This window comes from Microtus ochrogaster, unplaced genomic scaffold (assembly GCF_000317375.1).
Source record: "Microtus ochrogaster isolate Prairie Vole_2 unplaced genomic scaffold, MicOch1.0 UNK64, whole genome shotgun sequence".
Lineage (NCBI taxonomy): Eukaryota > Metazoa > Chordata > Mammalia > Rodentia > Cricetidae > Microtus > Microtus ochrogaster.
In genome coordinates, this window is record NW_004949162.1 from 729,779 (window position 1) to 754,267 (window position 24,489).

Genomic DNA, 24,489 nt, shown 5'->3' on the forward strand with positions numbered 1-24,489 from the left:
CCTCCTTCCTCTCCTCCTCCTCCTTCTTCTCTTTCTTCTTTTCTTTCATGGCAATTTTATTGGCTTTAAAATTTTCCAAGCAGTTTGATTCCAAGATAACTATAAGATCTACTTATTTTTTAAATTTAATTTAATTTAAAATGTATACACAAAAATCACCTTAATCTTATCTTTTAAAGATTTATTTTATGTTTGTGAGTGTTTTTCATGTAAATAGTACCTTCATTGTTCAAGTCTCTCATATCTACTGAGGTCAGAAGAGGGTGATGGAAACTCTGGAGCCTGAGTTATGGGTGAGTGTAAGCCTGAATAAGGGTGCTGAGAACTGGATAAGTGCCATTCTTAAAAAATTTTCTTTCATATGCTACATCCTAACTGCAATTTCCCCTACTTCCTCTACTCTGAAGTCCCCTCCCCCATCTTCCTTCTCCCCCGACCAACTTTTCCTCAATTTCCTTTCAGAACAGAGAAGGCCTTCCAGGGATATCAGCATAACAAGGAATAACAAGTTACAATAAGACTAGACACTTATCCTCATATCAAGGTTGGAAAGGCAACAATATAGGGAAAAAAGGTATCAAGCATAGACAAAAGAGTCAGAGACAACTGTACTCCCATTTTTTTAATTCTTTTTTTTTATTGAGAAAAGGAAAAAAAAACAAGTTTCCACCTCCTCCCAGCCTCCCATTTCCCTCCCACTCCTCCCACCCTTCCCCCCTCCTCCCACCCTTCTCCCCTTCCCCCCACTCCTCTCCCCCTCCCTCTCCAGTTTTAAGGAATACCACAAGAACAGCAAGTTTCCTTATCATCACATATATTCAGATGACCTAGCTCAAACAGATATAGGGCTCAGGTTTGGTAGCTTCAGTCTCTGAGAGTCCTAATAAGCTCTGCTTAGTCAAATCTATAGGTCATGATCTTGGGGTGTCCTTGACATTCTGGATCCTACAATCCATCCTACCCTTTTTTTTTTCATGGTTCCCAGAGCTCCACCTAATGTTTGGCTGTGGATATGTGCATCTGCTCCTATCAATTACTGAATAAATGACCTCTGATGACGATTATGCTATAACCCAGTCTAGTAAAGCAAAATATCATGAGAAATCTTTTTATTTACATTTTAATTGTGTTTGGTTCTGTCATAGGTCTCTATATTATCCAGTATCTTGTTCCTGGCAATCCAGTCAGTGTCAGGCATGGGGTCCATCTCATTCTTTAGGCCACAATTAGTACCAGCCATTGGTTGACCATTCCCATACTGCCATGTCACCTTTTCCCCAACACATCTTGCAGGCCAGACAAATTTTAGGTGGGAGGTTTTTGGCTCTGTTAATGTCCCAGTCCGACCACTAGAATCTTTGCCTAGTTACAGAAGATTGTGGGTTCAGGCTTCATATCTTCTATTACCAGGTATATTTGTAGGGTTACTGTCATAGGTTTCAGGGAGTTTCCATTAAACTAGGTTTCCACATCACCCCTGAAATGCCCACTAATTCCATTTGTCTCTTGCAGTACTCTCTCCCTGCATCCTTGACACCTAACTCCTACTTATTGCTCCTGTTGCCATTGCCACTTGCTCCAGTCAACCTGTGATGAAATTTATTCTATTTCACCTACCTAAGGAGCACATGAGAAAACTCCATTAAGAGAATACCAATGGGACATGCACTAAAATTGACAACTAACAAATGGGATGTCATAAAACTGAAAAGCTTCTCTAATACAAGGGACACCATCAATAGGACAAAATGGAAGCTCAGAGAATTGGAAATATTTTTTTTTTACCATCACCGCATATGACAGAGTGTCAATATACAAAATATTTAAGGAATATTTAAAACCCAGTGCTATTTTCCTTGGCTTCTCAGTCAGCCCTCCTTGTCCAACACGTTTAGAGAGTGCGGTTTGATCACATGCTCCATCACTTCCAGTCCATCTGGCTTTGGTGAGCTCCCAATAGATCAGCCCCACCGTCATAGTGGGTGGGTGCACCCCTCGAGGTCCTGACTTCCTTGCTCATGTTCTCCCTACTTCTACTACTCATTTGGACATTGGGAGGTCAGTCCAGTGCTCCAATGTGGGTCTCTTTTTCTATGTCTATCCATTGCCAGATGAAGGTTCTATGGTGATATGCAAGATATTCATAGACCTGGATGGAGGGGGGAGGGCCTTGGACTTCCCACAGGGCAGGGAACCCTGACTGCTCTTTGGACTGGAGAGGGAGCGGGAGGGGGGTTGGGGGAGGGAAAGGGGAGGAGGGGAGGAGGTGGAATTTTTTAATTAAAAATAAATAAATTAAAGATTCCAAGAAACTATATATCTATAAATCAAATAATCCACTTATGAAATTGACCATATATCTAAACAGAGAATTTTCAACAGAGGAATCTCAAATGGCTGAGAAACACTTAACAACATGTTCAACATCATTAGCCATCAGGAAAATGCAAATCAAAACATCTTTGAGATTCCATTTTATACCTACCACAATGGCTGAGATCCAAAGCACAAGTGACAGCACATGCTGGGCAGGATGTGGTGTAAGAGGAATACTGTTCTATTGCTGGTTGGAGTACAGATTCCTACAAGTGCTTTGGATATTAATATGGGGCTGTTCCTCAGAAAATTTGGAATCTATGTAAGTCAAGACCCAGCTATACCACTCCTGGGTATATGCCAAATGAGCAAACTATTTTACCACAAGAATCCTAGCACAATTATGTTCAAAGCAGTTTTATCATAATATCCAGGAACTGGAACAACCCTGATATCCCTTAACTGAAGAATAGATTATTTTAAAATGTGTAAAACTCATTCACACAATGGAGTTCAGCCGTTAAAAATGATATCATGAAATTTTCAGGAATGTAGTAGTAACTATGAATATTCACCCTGACTGAGGTAGCCTAGATTCATAAAGACAAACACTGTATAAGCAGATAATAGCTGTTAAACAATTGATAATCATGCTACAATCCACAGACTCAGAGATCTTGTTCTTTTTAAATGAGAGCCTGAATGGGAGTGGATTTCCAGGGGAAGTAAGGTGAGGTGAGGAGGAGCTGGGTTTAGAGGGAGAGGAAACTATGGTCAGACATATTATGTTAGAAAAATCTATTTTGAATAAAATGAAAAAAAATACTTGGAAGTCACGAGAAAACTCCCTTTATTTTTCCAGATAGCATTCATATAGCTCTGACAAGTGCTGAGTCTATGTTTTAGTAGCTCCAAAGTTATATACATTTTATTTTTAGTTTCCTCCTAAATTGCAGCACTAGTTTGGAATATGGGTCTTCTCTTGTAGTAGACCTTAGAAACCTCTGTAACTACTTGAAGTATTAGTTGAATGAAAGAGATGCTGTTCATTGGTGTAAACCACACTCTGATGTTGGGTAAATGTCACAGTAAAGGAAAGTGAATTAGACCATTGTGAACCATAAGCAAAATCTTGAAGAGCATGTTGTCCTCTATATAGTCTTATGTCTTCATATGACTGGTATAGCTAAATTGGCATATCTCTGTCTTTTTATTGCTTCTGTAGTGAGGTTGCAGTTTGTATTTACTTCTGTGCCTGAAGGTTCAAGGGTCTTCATTGTGTCAGATCATAATTTCAATTTGTATTCCCTAAACTCTTCCTCCTAGCAAGACTTTTAGCTTTAAATGCATCATAATGTTTTATATACTTGGCTTCTTGATAAAAGAGAATCATTGTAGGTATCTGTTTCTAGAACTGGGAAATTCCATTTGTTTTTTAAATGTGCTTTGGCCAAACAATTTCCTCTACAAGCAGTTTATCTACAGGTTCCAAGAATTCTTTAGCTCCCTTCATATCATTACTAACAGGCCACTTATTCTAACACAGTAGAGTGAATAAAAACTCTGTAATCATTTAAACCATTAAGATCTAGCAAAAAATTCAACATAATAGGTTATTCTAGGCTTTTTTGAACATCACAGACAGCATGCTTTGCTATGATCATTGAGGTGCTGAGAGGGATGAATTTCTTTTTGTGCATATATGTGTCAGTTCTTCCACCTTCAAAGTCATTACTTATTTTTAATTTTCTTTCCACATCCGTCAGTTGATGTGGCATCTTACTGACATCATTAGCAGTAGATTTCCATGTCTATTGTACATTATGAATCTAGAAATATGAAATTAAATCAAACATATAAGAAAGTGATAAGCATATGAAGCTGTTGTTGATCACTGTCATATATGTGGTCCATGGTGTTGATTGGAATATTGTACATATGTATGCAATTCATTAAACTCTATTCATCTAATTTATCATAAACTGGCTCTTTTCAGCACCAGCCTTTAACCAGATATCCTTTACATTGCTTGGCATATAATACATGCTGGATTAATTTACTTTTAGAAGCTTTCTGCGATATGTATCATCTATATTTTCAATTGAAGAAGAAATTGGTTCAAAGTAGCTAAATTGCTTACTAATATGTAAGAGTAATGCTTTTTCTATTTCTAGTTAAAAACTATAAATAAAACAAATCTTTTTCAAATGAAGCTGGAGCTATGGTTCAGCAGTTAGAAACACATGTTGACTTTGTAGAGGACAAGGGTTTGCTTGCCAGCACTCACAAAGGGTGGCTCACAACCACATGTAACTTTACCTCCATGGCTCTTACAAACGCTTCTGGCCTCCCAGGACACCTGAAATGCACATGACACACACACATACATTCTTTCACTCACATATACAAATAAAATGAAATAAATCTTTAAACATAGGCAAGAATGTTGTGGGGTTACTTTCTATGGAACATTCTAGAAGCTTCCTAGAATTCATCCCAAAAGATGGCTCTATGAATTAAGAAGAAGTCACATTTCTCTTCAGTTAGTAAGAACTGAATCAGATAAAATGGCTGTTACCATTTAGAGTTACACTAATTAAAATGTACTGCTACACTGAATTTCCAAATAGATTCCCCATTATTCTTGTACCCGAATACCTAACATCTACTTGCAAGGAAACTCCTAGTCTTTCCCACAGTGAAAAGTAGAAGAAATTATAGCTGTACTATCAAAATATTTCTGTGTTCTGCCCATATCACAATGAAAGAATGAAGAGGCAGAGATTATCTCTTGACTTCCCATTCCATTGGTCTACTAATTTGAAAATAATAAAGGAAGGTTAAATATGTAATGTACAGAAGTCACCCTCTGGAGAACAAGGGGAAATTGAAGAATGAATTTGATGGGGCAGAAGAACTATAATCAACACATCAGCTGACTGGGAAATCCTTGCAAAAACTAAAATGACTACTAAAGCAATTAAAGAAAAGTTATAATTTGAGAAAGAATTGGGCTTATTTACTAATAGACATATGTACGATAGAAAACATAAATTAAAGCTTTGATTTTATTTCATGAACAAGCATGTTAGACAGTTATTTTCTCATTTGGTCTAAGAATCTCTATAGTCATTCTTTTGCAGTTTATATATGTACACGGCTCCAAATTTATCTATTATTTAGTAACACTTAGAAAAATCTATTCTATTTTATATCTCCTTATAATTACATAATTGAAACAAGACCATCTGCTGAGGAGGCAGATTTATGATAACAGTTCCCAGCGGTTGGCTTTATAGAACTGTGACTGCCAAGACATGGGATATGTTTGGGATAGGATATAATGTAGAGGAGTACTTTACTATTTCCTGGTGGATATACAATGTGAAATTGCCCTTATTTACTTTCTTCAGGACCTAGAAATTGCTACTTTTTATAAACCTTCTTAAACAGAAACATAGAAAAAATGTACAAGCAAACCCATGTATATTTGCTGTTAAAAATTTTACATTAAATGTTATCATGTTTTAAAACAATTTTGTGCTGGGAGAGGATATGAGTTTATGCAGAGGTCAAAGGGCTTCAGTCCTTTGCTTTCAACATGTGGTTTTCAAGAATGGAATGCAGGTTGTCACCACTGCATCAAATCACTTATGTCATATTGTTGACGAGTCTCTCTTCGCTACTTAGATTAACCCAATAATCATATTTAAAATTTCTATCTCAAGTTTTAATATTCCGTGTTAACCTGACACGATTATTAATATTGACAGGCAACTTGACCAAATCCAGGATCACTAGAAAGATAAGCCTGTAGGGAAGCTTATGAAGGATTATCCACTAACTGAAGTAAGAAAACTTACCCTATGTGTGGGTGGCACCATTCCCTGCTTGGTCAGAATCCTAGATTGTTTGAAAAGTAGAAAGCAAGCTGAGCACCAGCATTTATCACTCTCCATCCTATTTATGCTATAAGATAGTGCATCCATCTCCTATTCCCTGCTGCTATTACCGACTTCTCTGCAATTACAAAATACTTCTCTTGGAACTGGTAACCAAAATATTTCCATATTGCTGTGAATAACATCTGGTAAGGGATTTGTATCATAGAGATGAAAAAATAATTAATACATCTTAAATCAGAACTTTTACAAATGAATTGGAGAGGGAGCCATATTTGCTTTCGATACACAATATGATGCCACACCTCTGATGTTATATTTGTTACAGATCATTAATGTGTCAGGCTTTAGTCAACTATATTCAACATATTAATCTGTTCCCATTGTTCAGAGTACCAAGATATTTTTCTATCAAATTGTGAGCTTATTAATACAAAGAGGTGTTCATAGTTTGAAATGGATTAACCAACAGGGTTTTCTATTCCTTGGTTATAGTTATTGATATATTGCTGGGATAGATCATTTTTTGTGACCTTAAAGGGTATGCGATTTTTAGATGATGGCACAGAAGGATACTTATATAAGCAATCAATATTCTTTGGTCTTTTATAATGTCACTTGGGGAGTTGAGGCACGAAAATCACATATTTGAATTAATTCTGGGATATATAAGGAGTTCTAGGTTAGGCTACTTAGTGAAACATATAAAAACATAAACAGGTCAGAAATTTTGTAGATATATTGATCCAAAATATAGTTGGAATTTATATATGAATATATTCTCTAATTTTCTAAGTAAGTATTTTGCCTTAGATTTTGTTTGTTTTTATGTAGTTCCTTGACTTTTGATGCATGACTGATTATTTTTCTCCTCTGGAATTATAAATATATCTCCCTAGGTATGGTTGCACACAACTTTAATTCCAGTACTTGGGAGGCAGAGGAAGGTGGATCTCTATGAGTTTGATGTCAGTATGGTCTACATACTGAGTACTAAGATAACCAGAGCTACATAGTGAGACTATATATCTAAAATTTTAAAGATAGAAACTTGTTTAATTACTGTTTTTTTTGTTTAGCTACTATATTTCTGCCAGTATTAAATTAAGTAGAAATGTTAAAGTTAGAGTATCTTTTGTTCTTAGATTATAATGTAGTTCATGAGAAAACTAGACACCTTTTGCCACAAAACCTCCATTGGTAGGAATGGGTTACATATTTTTGAGTCATTAGACAGAGGTATCCAAGTGAACCAGCCAAACATCACAGGTTAGGACACTGGTTGCTCTCTACAACTTATGTTAAGGCCCTATTATTGAAGCCAACACTTACTTATGTAATCAAATGTGGAAAAGGAAGCTTCTGGTAGAAGCTTCACACCTACTGCTGCTGAAAGATACTTTGAAAGCTATCCACGTTATCTGAAGAAAAATGTTATCTTTAATGTCACCTAATCACAAAACCTATTACATACAGCAGTGACCTGCCTGCAACATACACCTGTATAACAGTGGCACAAATATAACCAATCACTTTGTAGATTAGATATAAGGTCTGTCCCATGAGACAGAGCTCATACTTGGCACTATTTAAGACCCAAGAACCCAAGACGACTGAGGTCATTGTTGTAAGAGGAAACTCTACATTCTGCAGAAGGAAATACAGCAATAAAATTAGTTCTCCTGGCATATTTCTATACCCATAGACAGTATATTGATCAACCTTCATCAGAGATTCTTATTTTCTTAGAGTAGATGGGAACAGATATGGGAACACATAACAGGATAATGTGAATAGGGAGACACTTTGGAACATTCAGTCCTAAACAGATATTTTTATCAAACCCTTCCCATGAAGCCTTAGGGATAAATGCAGAAGAGGAGACAGAGAGAACACAAGAGTCAGAAATGGTGGATGACTTCAAGGAGTGATTTCCATACAAAATAGAACCGGTGGTCATAAGAATTCACAGAGACTGTGACAGAATGCACAAGACCTGCATAGATTCAAGCCAGACAATCTACCAATATTTAGAGTAAGAATAGGGATTGGGTTCCACGCCCAACCAAGAAGCTATTTGCATTTGATATGTGATGACAAAGGTAGAATCAGTTTTCTGTGATGGGGTGTCACTGGGCTTATCAAACAACTCCAATGTAAGCATCATGCCTAAGAATGGTTGGCCAAAAATGAACTCTTTATTTTTATTTATGCATTTTGTGGATATTTTATTTGGTTTTATTTTCTCTTCCCATTTTTGTCTTATTGGTGTTTTTTGTTTCTTGGGTGCTTGTTGTGAGAGACAGAAAGAAAGAACATGAAGGTGGGTGATAGGAAAGTAGATAGGATATGAAGAGAGTTGATAGATGGGAAAATGATCAAAATATAGTTATGTAAAAATTTTAAATAAAAGTAATTGGGTAAACTGAATATTATTTCCTTAGCAAGTTTTAAAAAAATATTAAATATTCATAAAATGAATGGGCAATTACATGTACTAAGTAAAGCACACAAAGAAGTATACTTTATGCATTATTCTTCCATTTATTTGTGTCTCAATTTTAAATCTGTCAAAGGAAAATTGGGTTGTTTTATATCTTTACTACTGTGAATAATGAATGCTTCAAGGCACATGGGATTAAAGATATTCTGTTTCATTTGATATGTTTATTTCATTTCTTTTGGCTAGGTAGCCAATACTAAAGTTGCTGGATTCAATCTGCATTTGTCAATTTAGCTAAGTAACCAAAATTGAAATGCATATTGCTTCTTTTTTATTGGTTTTATTGAGCTCTACATATTTCTTTGCTCCCCTCCTGTTATATGTGAGTGCGTGACCCATTGTTCCACCCCACCTGGCTGGTTTATACCTGAAATAATCACACAGAAATTATATTAATTAAAACACTGCCTGGCCTACTATCTCTATCCTCGTATTGGATAACTCTCACATACTAGTTTAACCCATCTCCATTGATGTGTATTGCCACTTGACTGTGGTTTATTGGCATGAGTATAACCAGCGTCCATCTCAGGCAGGAAAACCATGGCATCTACCTGTCTTTGCTTTCTTCCTCCCAGAATTCTGTTCTGTCTTCCCAGCCTAACTGAGTTCCACCCTATCAACTAGGCCAAGGCAGTTGCTTTAATAACCAATGAAAGCAACACAAATAAAGAAGAGCCTCCTACACCACCCTCCCTTCCTCTCCCCTCCCCTTCAGCCCTCTCCCATAGTATCCATGCTCCCAATATACACAGAAGATCTTTTCTTTTACTATATCCCATGTAGATTAAATCCATGTATGTCTCTCTTAGGATCCTCATTCTTGTCTAGGTTCTCTGGGATTGTGAATTGTATGCTGGTTTTCTTTGCTTTATGTCTAAAAGCCCTTTATGAATGAGTACACATGATATTTGTATTTCTGAGTCTGTTACCTGACTCAATATGATGTTTTCTAGTTACATCCATTTGCCCACAAACCTCAAGATTCATTATTTTTTTCAGCTATGTAGTACTCTATTGTGTAAATGTACCACATTTTCCTTATCCATTCTTCAGTTGAGGGGCATTTAGGTTGTTTCCACGTTCTGGCCATGACAAACAATGCTGTTATGAACATAGTTCAGCACATGTACTTGTGGTATACTTGAGCAATCTTTGTGTATATACCCAAAAGTGGTATTGCTGGGTCTTGAGTAAGGTTGTTTCCTAATTTTCTGAGAAATCGCCATACTGATATCCAAAGGAGCTATGACAGTTTACACTCCCACCAGCAATGCAGGAGTGTTCCCTTTACCCCAAATCCTTTCCAGCACCATTTGTCAGCAGTCTTTTTTATCTTGGCCATTTTTACACATATAAGATGGAATCTTGGAGTTGTTTTGATTTGCATTTCTCTGGTGGCTAAGGACACTGAGCATTTCTTTAGTGTCTATCAGCCATTTTATATTCCTCTGTTAAGAGGTCTCTCTTTAAGTCTGTACCCCATTTTTTATTGGATTATTTGTTCTTTTGATGACCAATTTCTTGAGTTGTTTTTTTATTTGGGAGATCAGCCTTCTGTCTGATATGGTGTTGATAAAGATCTTTTGCCATTCTGTAGGCTGCTGTTTTGTCTTGTTGGCCATATCCTTCGCTTTACAGAAACTTTTCAGTTTCAGGAGGTTCCATTTATTAATTGTTTCTCTCAGTGTCTCTGCTGCCATGATTATATTTAAAAAGCGGTCTCCTGTGCCAATGCGTTCAAGTGTACTTCCCACTTTCTCTTCTATGAGGTTCATTGTGGTTGGCTTTATGTTGAGGTCTTTGATCCATTTGGACCTGAGTTTTGTACATGGTGATAGATATGGATCTATTTTCATTCTTCTACATATTGATATCCAGTTATGCTGGCACCATTTGTTAAATATGCCTTATTTATTCCATTTTATATTTTTTTTGGTTTTTTTGTCAAAAATCATGTGTTCATAGGTGCTTGCATTAATATCTCGGTCTTTGCTTTGGTTTCATTGGTCCTGCTGTCTGTTTTTATGCTAACGCCAGGCTATTTTCAGCACTGTAGCTCTGTAGTAGGGTTTGAAGTCAGGGGTTGTGATGCCTCCAGAAGTTCCTTTATTGCACAGGATTGTTTTGGTTATTCTGGTTTTTTTGCTTTTCCATATGAAGTTGAATACTGTTCTTTTGAGGTCTGTGAAGAATTTTGCTGGGTATTGCATTGAATCTGTAGATTGTTTTTGGTAAGATTGCCATTTTTACCATGTTAATTCTACCTAAGAAAGAGCATGAGAGATCATTCCATTTTCTGGTATCTACTTCAATTTTCTTCTTCAAAGATTTAAAGTACTTGCCATACAGGTCTTCCACTTATTTGGTTAGATTTACTGAGATATGTAATGCTATTTGTGGCTATTGTAAAGGGAAATGTTTCTCTGATTTCTTTCTCAGCTCATTTATCATCTGTGTAAAGGAGAGATACTAATTTTTTTGTCTTACTCTTTTGTTTTTCTTTTTTTTTGAGAAAAGTTTCAATTTAATTTTTTCAGATTAGTTTTGAATTTGTAGTACTTCTCACTTTATTTTCTAAGTAGCTTAAATTACATGTGCCTACTAACATGCCTGGCTACTTAGTTGGTATTGTAAATACTTGAGACATAGAGTTTCTTTTATCCTGTTCAAAGGAGAATTAGCTTTCTTAAAATAATGGTGAGGCAAAAGAATCTGTTCATTTTACATGTTATGTTGAAAACAGTATGCAGAGATAAAAATATAGGTCAGTAATACAGTGCATTGTTTAGCATATAGGAAGACCTGGTCTTGATATGCTGCATAGCAAGGAAAAAAATATCAGCAACAACAACAAAATTCCATTTCTATTTTCCCTCCAAGATCTGGCATTTTCAAGATGTTAATATAGTAGGGTTTCTATGTGTACATGTGTCATAACCTCACATTGGGGCAATATCTGTCAGGGTCCAGCTTCAGTGGGGTTTGCACATTTCAGTGTAGAGGCATGTGGATTACAAAAAAAAAACAGGTATGGGGAAGAGAGATGTGAAAGCAATACAGAGATATAGGATATAATCAGGATGGCAATCCAGTGAATACTGAATATGCCCACATTTATTTTCTATATATTTATATACCCAGTCCAAAAAGGGGGGAGAGAATGCAAAAGACTGTTTTAACATGACACAGAATAAACAGAGCAATTACTTGCTTCAATACTTGATACATAAAGCCACTATATCCTAGTTAAGCATTCTGTTGTTTTAGTCAGGACATGTAGCAAACTTTACATAAAATATCCTGCAGGCAGCCAGTCCCTGGGTCAAACCTCCTGTCATAGCCTTGAAGGAGCAGAAATAGGCTTGAATTCCCTGACCTTTGGTTAAGGTGGGGTGGATCTACCTCTTTGAGCCATTTTAATATCCAAAACACCAAGTAACCACACTCTAGGCCAGTAAATCTTGTTTGTAGTCACTCCATAAATCAGACCACTTGTCAATAACTTCGAATGAGTAAGATAGGTTTAAACTTTCAATCAAGGTGGAGGAGACCCAATTCTGCGCTCCTCCCATGTTTGAATATTTATAGATATTTGTGGATGTTTATGAATGTGTTAATCACTTATTATGCATGTCTATGTTCATGTTTTGTTAATGTGTTAAGTGTATGTGTCTATTTTTGAGGATACTTTACTAGACACTCAAGAGTTAAAACCACCATGGGGCTAGGTTTGAGCTTTCATAATCCATCATCATAAAATTACTCCTAAAATAGTAAAGTAGTTATCATAGGAGAGGTGGAACATTGAATGGGTGCTTTAAATTTATCACAAACACTATCATTAGCTATTTTTGTCTTCTCTCTAGACTTCAAAGGCAAAATTTGGTCTCACCAATTTCTTTTCCAAGAGCAAATTCCCAAAGCAACTATAAGTTGTGGTTTGTATGAAAAACAAATTCTGAGTTTACACATTGAGTATCTCTGTGTTATACTTGATGATATGAAGTAGGAACATATTAAAAATTAAGTTTTCTATTAATTATATTTGTGACTCATAGAATAAAATTATTTTATCATTATTTAAATAGGTACATATAAAAAGAAAGTACATAAAATATGGTAATAACAGTTTAAGAGTAGAATAGAGGAAATTGGTAGGGCATGATTAATCAGTAACTGAATTCCAGAAATCTGTCATTATTTCTTTTCAAATAATGAAATATTTCTCTAGCTAAAGAAAGGAGTGTCTAAACTGAATATTTAATAAATAGAACTTCAATTTAGGAAGCTGTATGAGGTTGTTAATCAGTGTTATATTTGGCTGTCAATTAAAGGAAACCCTTCAAATTTTGGCTTATACCCACAAAAAGCCTAGGAACAGACTCATATTATAGAGCCTTCGTATTATTACCAGGTACATGAGTTCTCTTTGTGTTTCTTCTTTACTTCATTGTGGTGTGTGTGTTTCTGTTTCTGTTTCATCATTATGTTCACAAGGTGGTAGTGATGCTTCTGACCACTGTGTCTTTCCAAAGACAAGGGAGAGAGAGAGAGAGAGTGAGAGAGAGAGAGAGAGAGAGAGAGGACTTGCAACTATTTTGTGGAAAAATGTTCTACTCAAGCCTTTGTCACAAAGTTTGAATGAAAATAACCCCCATAGGCTAATAGGGAGTGGCAGGATTGGGATGTTGTCGCTGTGTTGGATTCAGTGTGGCCTTGTTGGAGGAAGTATGTCACTGAACATGATCTTTATGGTTTCAGAATCCAAAGTCAAGCCTAGTGGCACTCTCTCCACCTGTTGCCTGTTAATCCAGATGCATAACTGTTGGATTCTTCTCCAGCACTATGTCTGCTTGCATATCACCATGATTACTGGTACGATAATAGTGAATTAAACCCCTGGTAGCCCATTTAAATATTTTGTTTTATGAGTTGCCATGGTCATAATTCTCTTTAGAACAGTAGAAATCCAAACTAAGATACATGCCTACTTATACCTGCAGAAGGAGTTAGCAATGCAAATTTTCTTTCTAGTGCCAGCAAGAGAGGGAGGAAATTTGCATAACTACTAAATGAGACAAATATAGAATGTGAAGCAAAATACCTGTTGATTCTGTCACCTAATCTGTAATTATAGCAGAGAAAAAGGATAATATATATTGTAGGAAAAAACAACTAAAATACAGTGATTTAAATAGAGGAAACTGCCGGGCGGTGGTGGCGCACGCCTTTAATCCTGGCACTAGGGAGGCAGAGGCAGGTGGAACTCTGTGAGTTAGAGACCAGTCTGGACTACAAGAGCTAGTTACAGGACAGGCTCCAAAGCTATAGAGAAGCCCTGTCTCAGGAAAAAAAAAAGAAAAGAAGAAAGAAAGAAAGAAAGAAAGAAAGAAAGAAAGAAAGAAAGAAAGAGAAAGAAAGAGAAAGAAAGAAAGAAAGAAAGAAAGAAAGAAAGAAAGAAAGAAAGAAAGAAAGAAAGAAAGCATCTACAGTGACACCAAAGACTCCACATATAGTTTGTACTCATATTAGATTGATGTGTTCTCTTCAGTGTCCACTGAGATCTCAAATTGTCACCTTATTTGGTCTTTGATGCTGAAGTTCAGTCAAGGGTTGTTCTTAGTAGTCCAGAGTAAGTCCTTATGCAATGACTAGCACCCTAAGAAAAAAAGACATTCGACACAGAAAAAGAAATGCAAACTCAGAAGGACCTGAGATAAAGACATACAGAGGAAAGACTGATGTATACTCTGACTGCAGTAGTTGTAGTTGCAATGCCAAGCATTTCTGACGAGCATAGGAAGCTAGGAGAACACAGGAATGGAATCTTCGCTTAGAGTTTTCAGAGGTAGCCTACCTTTTCTGACAAATTCACTTTTCTATGTGCATCCAACATTCAGAGCTGAGAAAAAGAGAAACTGCTGCTATATTTAAATCATTTATTTTATAATATTTATAATGGCAAACTTAGGAAAACTGAAACAATAATGTCTGTCTTACTTAGGTTTTCTATTACTGTGATGAAAAGTGATGACCTAAAGCAAGTTGGGAAGAAAAAGTTTATTTTTCTCCCAGTTCCATATAAGAGTTCATCATCAAATGCTGTGGGGCCAGGAACTCACACAGGACAGGATCCTGGAGGCAGGACTGATATAGAGGCCGTGGAGGAGTGCAGATTACTGGCTTGCTTAACATGGCTCTACCTCCTATATCCTACACACAGCTTCTCTTCTACGCTCAGGCAGGTTCTCTGACATTGCTGCTGCTATTCTTATTTGTCATTCTATGGTACTGGCATCCCCAAATACTGAGGTTCCTTGGTAAAACTTGGCTGTACTTTCATCAGGAGCTCATTATGACTGGTGCCACCCCTGGGCAGGTGGTCCTGGGATCTATAAAAAATCAGGCTGAATAAGGCATTACTCCTAATGCTCTCTGCATTAGCCCCTGACTCCAGGTTCCTTCACATTTGTGAGCTCCTGTCCTGGCTTCCTTCAGTGATACAGTATAATGAATGTAGAAGTGTATGCCCAATAAACCCTGTTCTCCCCACCTTGCTTTTTGGTCATGGTGTTTCATCACAGTAGTAGTAGCCCTAACTATGATAAGGTCATATTGTGAAGTTGATGAAATGAAACAATTCGTTTTAATCAGTTTTAAAACAAAACCATTATGTTTTAGTGTCCTGGAGCACTCATTAAGATGGAGCACTCATTAAGAATATTGAAAAATATTCCAGTGAACAAACAAATTTGTGAAGAACTTCATGTGTAGGATTTTCCTTGTTTTTTTTTTAATTGTCTTCTGAAACAGTGTTTGTGCTAATTGTCAAATTTGCAGAATCTTGAATCACATTAGTATAGGGCTTCTGAGAATTTAAGGAGAGATTAATTCAATTAAGTAAACTACAGTAGGACTAGTCAATCATTTTGGGTAACACTATTTCCTGGGCTGAAATCTTGGACTGCCTGACTCAGTAATAATGTACTCAACTTCTTTAAGCTCCTGCCATGTTGCTTTCCTCACATGATGGAATGATGGACTTGGTCATTGAACAGTGAGGCAGAATAAACTCTTTCTCAGTTAAATAGCTTTAGTTAGTTTATTTTATCCTACAAACAGAAGAAAATCAGACAATAAATATATAAAATACATTTTTTTTTGTTTTATGAGACAGGGTTTCTCTGTAGCTTTGGATCCTGTCCTAAAACTAGCTCTTGCAGGGCCTCGAACTCAAAGAAATCTGCCTGCCTCTGCCTCCAGAGTGCTAAGATTAAAGTCATGTGCCACCACCACCCAGCTGTAAAATACATTTCTACATTTTATTTTATTATAGTTTTACTTCTTATTGTGTATATCTAATTTTCCTATTATATATCCCCCTAAAAGCTGATGAATCCATTTATGTATGCATATGTGTTGAGTGCTTAGGGTTAGATAACCTATCAAACAACTTGTCGCTAGAGAAAACTGAATCTTCGTAGAACCCATTGATTTCCTATATCTTTCATCTAGTGGTAGAGCTTTGTGAGATTTCCCCTAACAAATTTAGAATGTCAACTTATTTTATCATTGTACAAATCTTGTTTAGGTGACCAGATTGTTGAGATTTCTAGGGTGCAGCTTCCCTCTTGTATATAGATGACAATATCATTAGATGTCCTGGTCATCTGGTATTCTTTCTGCGTCTTCTTCTACATTGTTTCCTGAGCATTAGGTGTAAGAGTTGTGTTGTTGGTGTAGTACTTTGAATTTGTATTCCATGATCAGTAAATGAACTCAGCAGTATATGTGTGTGTATCTGGGTGTGTGGAGTGTATACATATATATGTTGTGCATTTACATGTAACAACAATAAGTAAGGAAAAGAGTGAACTTGAGAGCACAAGAACACAGAAGGGATTGTCAGAAAGAAGGATGGGTGGGCAGGATATCAATGTAGTAATTATGTGAAAAATTATTTTAAAAATATTGTAAAAATGTTTATTTTTTTCCAGGGGATGTAAAGAGGTATTTTGGAAGAGGAAACAATAAATTGGGACTCTAAATGGTGAGTGACATTTTCTATTAAATAAGGGTGATTTTTTTGTTTTTGTTTTATTTAGCAGCTTCAACATACTGTGCATTTTGTAAAGTGCTAACAGTAATAACATTTTAAACCAAAAAGTACATGAAAACTGAAGGAGAAAATGATCTGCAATAAAAACGTGTTCTATGACTGGGGATCTGCTGCATGCTGCATTTAGTAAAGGATGTGAATTTGGGACCTTAAATCCATATAAACCAACTGAGGATCATGGCAAACACTTTTAATCCTAGTGCTGAGAATCAGAGGCAGGGAGATCCTTAGAACTAACTGGCCATTCAGCTAAGCCCATTTCATGATCTTCAGGCCATAGAGAATCCCTGTCAAAACAATCAAAGTTAACAGTCTCTGCAAACTGATACCCAACATTGACCTCGAGACACTCTATGCACTTGCTAATGAATGCACACACATGTGCCTGGGTGCCTGAAGCATATTTATACACACACACACACACACACACACACACACACACACACACACACACAGGTTTTCTTATAGTCCTTAGAATTAATTTCTGTTTAATGACTAAGGAACCTTTAAGCAATCCTTTCCACATCCCATTGTTGTCCTCTTCTTAGAGACAACTAGAATTCACTGTTTCTGTTCTCAGGAGACGCTGGTGAGTATTTTTTTCTCCAAATTATAGTTTCTCTAAATGTTAATTATAATATAGGGATCTAGAATTGCATAATTTAGGTCAAATTTCCATTATGAAGCTAGGTAGAGTAAAAATGCCCCAAAGTACAAGAACTTTCCTGTATTTCAATGATAAATAACAGGCATTTCTTTTTATTATTCTTTCTATGTGCATTCTTATATGCATGTTTGCATGTATATGGTTATTCCTGTGTGTGTGTGTGTGTGTGTGCGTAGACAAGTATTTGCATACACACAGGTACTGGTGCAAAGGCTTAAGCCTGAAATTCAAATCTTCATTGACCACTCTTCTACCTTCCTTATCATTGAGTTATGATCTCTTACTTACACAAAACCAAATATCACTAACACGGCTGGCTTCATTAGACAGTTTCCTCAGGGGTCCCTTGTGTTTCTTTTCTTAGGCTGGTACAGAAGTTTTGTGCTACTCTCTTCTGCCATTTACTTGAGGATTGAGAATCCAAATTTTGGTTTAACAACTGAGCCATCTCCACAGACCATGATATTTACCTGCAAATTATACTTAGTGCCAGTAATTAAGTGTGAAAGGTTATTTGAAAACATACATCATAAACTATTTATAAGACTGTAATTAGAATTAATAGAATATTCTAGGCTTTGATGACAGGAAATTCATTACTAATTTTAGTTCTACTGCACTAGCACTTCTGTCATCATGTTTATATTGCTTGAGTTTAGCACATTTGTTCCACTTTTACCTGATAGGAACACTGAATAAGATATGGCAGTTCATTCTAAATTGATGTAGCATTTAGAACCTTCAGCTTGATTAATGATAGCATAGACTTAAGATTTAGACATTAAGAAACCTACTTTTACATTTTTAGTGTTTGAAACAGGTCTGGAATAATATTTCATCAACTATTTATAATATAAATGACTTATAAATGACACTGAACTTGATTATTTACATGCCTCTTGAACATGATAAAATACTTATAAGAAATTACCATGGAAAATACATATGATTAATCATTCATTAAGTGTTCACAAGATTCTTGAATGCTGACTTCCTCTAACTTGTCAAGGAAGATAGCTACTTTATGTTGAAAACTTATCATATGAAATAAAGATATCATTTTTTCTAGATTACTTTTTTGTTTTGTTTTTTGAGTCAGTGTTTCTCTGTAGCTTTGGATCCTGTCCAGGAAATGGCTTTTGTAGACCAAGCTGGCCTTAAACTCACAGAGATCCACCTGCCTCTGCCTCCTGAGTTTTGGCATTAAAGGCATGTGCCAGTACTGCACAGCTAGATTCCTAATTAGATTTAAACATACTTCAGTGAAAAGAACATACTCACATTTTTATAGATCAACCAGTATCTTTTTAAAATAAAGAATAACTCTGTAAAAAAAGAAAGAAAGAAAGAAAGAAAGAAAGAAAGAAAGAAAGAAAGAAAGAAAAACTAGAGTCCCACTATAATTTTAAAACATTCTTTGTACTCCTAAGCTAGGAAAGTGTCTATAAATTATACATTTTCATTTTTCTATTTGATTTTCTAGTGGTAGTCAATTATGCTGTAAATATTTTAATGGACCCTGTAAGCACCACTGTAACTTGATATTTCCACACAAGGACACCAGTTGACACTCTTTAATTTAGATGGAGTAGAGTAAAATTGGACTAAGGCCATAATAGTGGCTTTTTTGGTAAACACAGAGGGTGTAATTTTACAAATTACCATCTGGTTAGTCTGCTTGTCTCTGTGTAACAGAATGAGTGATAAATAAAATTAGAACTTAGACTTTTGTTGGGATATAGAACTGTGTGTTAAAAAACAACTTCTGATATAGTTGGTGGGGATCTGTAGTAAGTCATTTTGGATTATGGCAGGTATTCTGGTGTCTTTAAGAATCTTCTCACAGCCGGGCGGTGGTGGCGCACGCCTTTAATCCCAGCACTCGGGAGGCAGAGGCAGGCAGATCTCTGTGAGTTCGAGACCAGCCTGGTCTACAGAGCTAGTTCCAGGACAGGCTCCAAAACCACAGAGAAACCCTGTCTCGAAAAAACAAAACAAAACAAAAAAAGAATCTTCTCACATAGACTGTGTCTTGCTTGAGTCAATGTATGATAGAATGTATGTTTGCATGGTAGAAAATAGAAAAAGAGGAACCTACATCGGACCGAACTAGGTCCTCTGAATGCAGGGAACAGTTGTGTAGCTTGGGAAGTCTGTGAGACTACTGGCAGTGAAACCAACATTTATCCCTAGTACTGGCTTTGGGAGCCCATTCTCTATGAAGGGATACCTTGCTCAGCCTAGATATGGGGTGCGAAGGCGCTGGCCCTGCCTCAAGTGATGTGACAAACTGTTGACTCCTCATGGGTGGCCTCACCCTCTCTGAGCAGTGGAAGGGGATACAGCGGGGGAGGGGGGGAGCGGGAAGAGGGCAGGGAGAGATAACTGGGATTGGTATGTAAAACAAAAAAAGAGATTATTTTATAAAATAAAAAGAAAAGTAGAAAAAGAGAAGAAAATCAAATTTGGGCTAGAATGAGTAAGAGACACACATTATAGGTTTTGGTAAGTCAGACTACCAGAAATGCAGAATTTTGTATGTGTACTTTATTAAAGATGGTGTTTTCATTTTCTAGAGATAAGCTTTGAGTTTTATAGAGTGATATCTTGGTAGAAAACCTAAAACTAAAAGGAAGCAAGTTGTACCTTCTCCATCAGTCTGCGGTGATATGTTAACTTGACACAAATTACAGTCATCTGAAAGGAGGGATCCTAAATTGAAAAATTCTTTCATAAGAACCAGCTGTAGGCAACCACGTAGGGCATTTTCTTTTCTCTTTTTAGAGGAGAAAGAATTTATTTGATCTTACAATTCTCATTTCACAATCCCTGACAGAATTCAGGGCAGGAACTCATGGAAGGAACTGAAACTGAGCCTATGGAGGAGTGCTGCTGACAGACTATCGCTCTTGTATTTATTTAGCTACCTTTCTTATACAGCCAATGAAGGCTTACCTGCCTAGAGATGCCATACCCACAGTGGGCTGTGCCCTCCTATATCAAACATTAGTCAAGAAAGACATGTCTAAGGGCCAATATGATGGATGTAATTCTTCAGTAAAGTTCCTCTGCCCTGCTTGGTAAGTTGATGAAGGAGGTGGCCCCATATCTGTCCTTCTTGCATCTCAACCATCCCACTCCCCCAAGATCTCCCCAACCCTCCCCTTCTCTCCTCTTTCTTCCCCTCTCCCCTTCCCTCTAATCCCCCGCCCCCATGCTCCCAAATTTTACCTAGAACTCTTGTCTGCTTGAAATTTCCAGGAGGATCTATATATGTTTTTTCATTGGGTTCACCTTATATATTTTGCATTTTTAAAAAAACACAAAACTGAAGCCTGCTAGGCAAGATTTCTTCCATTGTTTTTTTTAATTTTTTTGAAAAGAAAGCAAACTATCTTTCTTTCATCATACATACCAATCCAAGTTCCCAGTCCCTCACCTATTCCCATTCCCTCCACATATCTCCCCAGCCCACCACTAGCCACTCTTCAGAAAGGGTAAGGCACATTGTTTGCTGAAGGTCCAAGGCCCTTCCTACTATATCTAGGCTGAGCAAGGTATCCCTCCAAAGAGAATAGGTTCTCAAAAAGCCAGTACAAGTGTACTAACTCATATGTGGATACTTAGACATAAACAAAGGACATTGAGCCTATAGTCCATTATCTTAGAGATAGCTTACTTAGCTAGTAATGAGGTGAACCCTAAGAAAAACATATATAGATCCACCTGGAAAGTCGAAATAGACAAGATCAACAGACAAAATTGAGAATATAGGTGTGGGGGAGAAGGGAGGGCAGAAAGGGAAAAGGAGGGAAGAAGGGGAGGGGTGATGAGAACTTGAGGGAACAGTATAGTTGAGATGGAGGAAGGACAGAGATGAGAACAAGGAAAGAGGTATCTTGATTGAGGGAACTATGGGGTTAACAAGAAACCTGGCTCTAGAGAAATTCCCAGAAATCCACAAGGATGACTTTAGCTAAGACCCTAAGCAATAGAGGAGAGGGTGCTGGAACTGGCCTTGCCCTGTAGTCAGACTGATGAATATCTTAAATATCATCATAGAACCTTCATTCAGCAACTGATGGAAACAGAGGCAAAGACACACATCAGAGCACTGGACTGAGCTTCCATACCAATTGAAGAGTGGGAAGAATGAGAATATGAGCAAAGAGGTCAAGACCATGATGGGTACACCCACTAAACTAGTCTACCTGAGCTAAAGGAAGCTCACCAACACTAGTCGAACTGGGAAGGAACAGGCATAAGAGCAAACTAGTCCCTCTGAATGTGATTGACAGTTGCATGGCTGGGCCAGACTGAGGGGACACTGGCAGTGACACCAGGATTTATCCCTACTGTTTGTACTGGCATTTTCTTAATTATTGATTTAAATGAGAGTGTCCAGCCCATTGTGGGTGGTACCATCCCTGGAATGGTGGCCTTGAGGTTTATAAGTAAGCAGTGAGTAGCAAGTGAGTAACCAGCAAGCCTTTCTGTCCCTTACACCAGCTCCTGCATCCAGGTTCCTGTCTTCTTTGAGTTTGTGCCTTGACTTCCATGACTCAGGATATAAGTCAATATGTAATCAAGTAAATGCTTTCAATCCTAAGTTGTTTTTGGTCATGGTGTTTCATTACAACAATAGTAACCCTACCAAAGACATTCAGATTATCTATGTACAGGTTTGTTTGTGTGTTTATTTTCCTTTGATTATGCCTTAATTCAAGACTTTTCAAATGATGATATGACATGATAACTAGATTTTCAAAAAGACAAGTTCTAGAATCTCTGATTTCCCCCCTGAAACAGTTTTATGTTAACAATTTTAAAACATAATAATGAATTGCCGTAAATACCTTAATCTTTTTGTAAATGAAACTGATTAATTTCAAGAAAGAAAATAAATAAATCTTCTTATATGACATATTCTCATCGTGGCTTTGCATCCCTTATCTCCTCCCAAATCTTCCCCATCTCCACATCCACACAACTCCACACCTTATTTTTCTCTCTTTAGAAAACAAGAATTTAGAAAACAAGAAATTAAAAATTAAAAAAGCTAACAAATCAGAATGAAGCAAGACACACAAACAGATTAGGAGAATTAAAAACCCCAGTCCTTAGAAAAGCCTACATTGCTGTAAGATATTCAGGAATAATATTGTATAATCTTCATCTTAATTTATCCAAAAGTCTGTTTCATGCACCATAATTTATATTTAAACTTGAATTTAAAAACCTCTAAATTTTGAGATATCAACATATATTGCTAGCTACATAGAAACAATTCAGGTTTTAAGATGGGTCACAGAACTATAAACATTAATATTGCAGGGCAGCAAAGATATATATCTATGTATATATACATAGATATATATAATGAAACTCATTGTTTACACACTGAAAAAAGTTAAAATATACTTTTGTTTATATGTATAAACATATATAATAAATTATCTATCTATCTATTTAAAATTTTCTGGACTACATGATTTTTAAGACAGTTTATTTCCTATCATATTGAGCCCTGTTGTGAATATTGAATAAATTTTCTAAAATAATGCTTAGTTTGTTAAATTGATTTATAAAATCCTATTCTTACAATAAAATTAATTTTATATATATAAATAATGTATAGTACTATGCACATGCTACTATGTAAAACATGGTGATTAAATCATACCTGTAATAATTTTATTATTCATTTTATTTTAAATGTAAAATACAATAAAAAGCTTGCATATTTTGGCCAAAAAACATTGCTTCTGGATGAAAAATGTGAAAGGGAACATATTTGTCTGCCCAACTCAAATAGCATGGTTTCAAGGCCTGATCTCTTATATCCATGTTGCTTCAAAAGACATTCACATGTGACTGATACATGATAGTTTACTGTATGGCATTAAATAATGACTTTAAGATGGACTGTTGAAGCCACATGAGGAAGTAAAAAACAGATCTGCATTTTTATTTTATTAAATACAAAACACAGAAAGTTCAGAAACAGTGTATATTACATACTACTGGTAGCAGCTAGTTGATATAATAGATTCTGTGAGTAATTTGTGAACAATTCCCAAAGTCCTTAGACTGAGCAATAGTTTTGTCAGCATTTTATTTGCATTCATAATGGCCATAAAATCATAATGATATGATTTCAGGTAAGTATACATAAAATTAAATAATTTAGATTAGTCTAAATCATAGAAATCTTTAAAAAATGGATGTAGAAATCTAGACGATTCAATAAAATGGAAAGCATTTAAGCTGGAAATATGATAAAATGGATGCAAGTAGTTTTACCTCATTTAAGAGACACTAAAAATAAAACTATCTGTTGTCTCTAAGAAACACATAATTAGCAAAGCCACTCACAAACTGAGAGATGGGTATCAAAATACTGAATTACTGAAAACAGAAAGCAAGCTTGCATAGCTATTTTGGTACCTGCCAAATTACATTGCAAACTAATACTAGTCATAAGAAATAAAGATAACTACTACCTATTAACAGAGGAACACATCTTTAAGAAGATATAATAATTGTAAATATTCACACATCAAATATTGAGCCTGTCTTATTTCATAAAACAGATATAAAAAGGCATAAAAGGTTAGGTATGTGAGGATACAATAGATGTGGGAGTCTTCTGTACCTCACTCCTATATTTAGATAGGGATTCCAAACATAATATCAACAATGATACTTTAAAGATAAACTATACCATATATCAATTGGCTTGAAAAAAATAACTACAGAGCATTCCATTGAGCAGATACAGAATATACATGCTTCTCAGCAGTCCATGACTTTCTCTGAAACTTATGGTATTAGATCAGCAATCAAGTCTGAACACATACAAAAAAAAAGATAAAAAGATAGAAATATGTCCTTTTATCTTCTCAGATCACAGTGATTTAGAAGAAATGAATAAGATTCACATATGAGTGAGAGAAAATGGAGCATTTGTCCTCTGAGC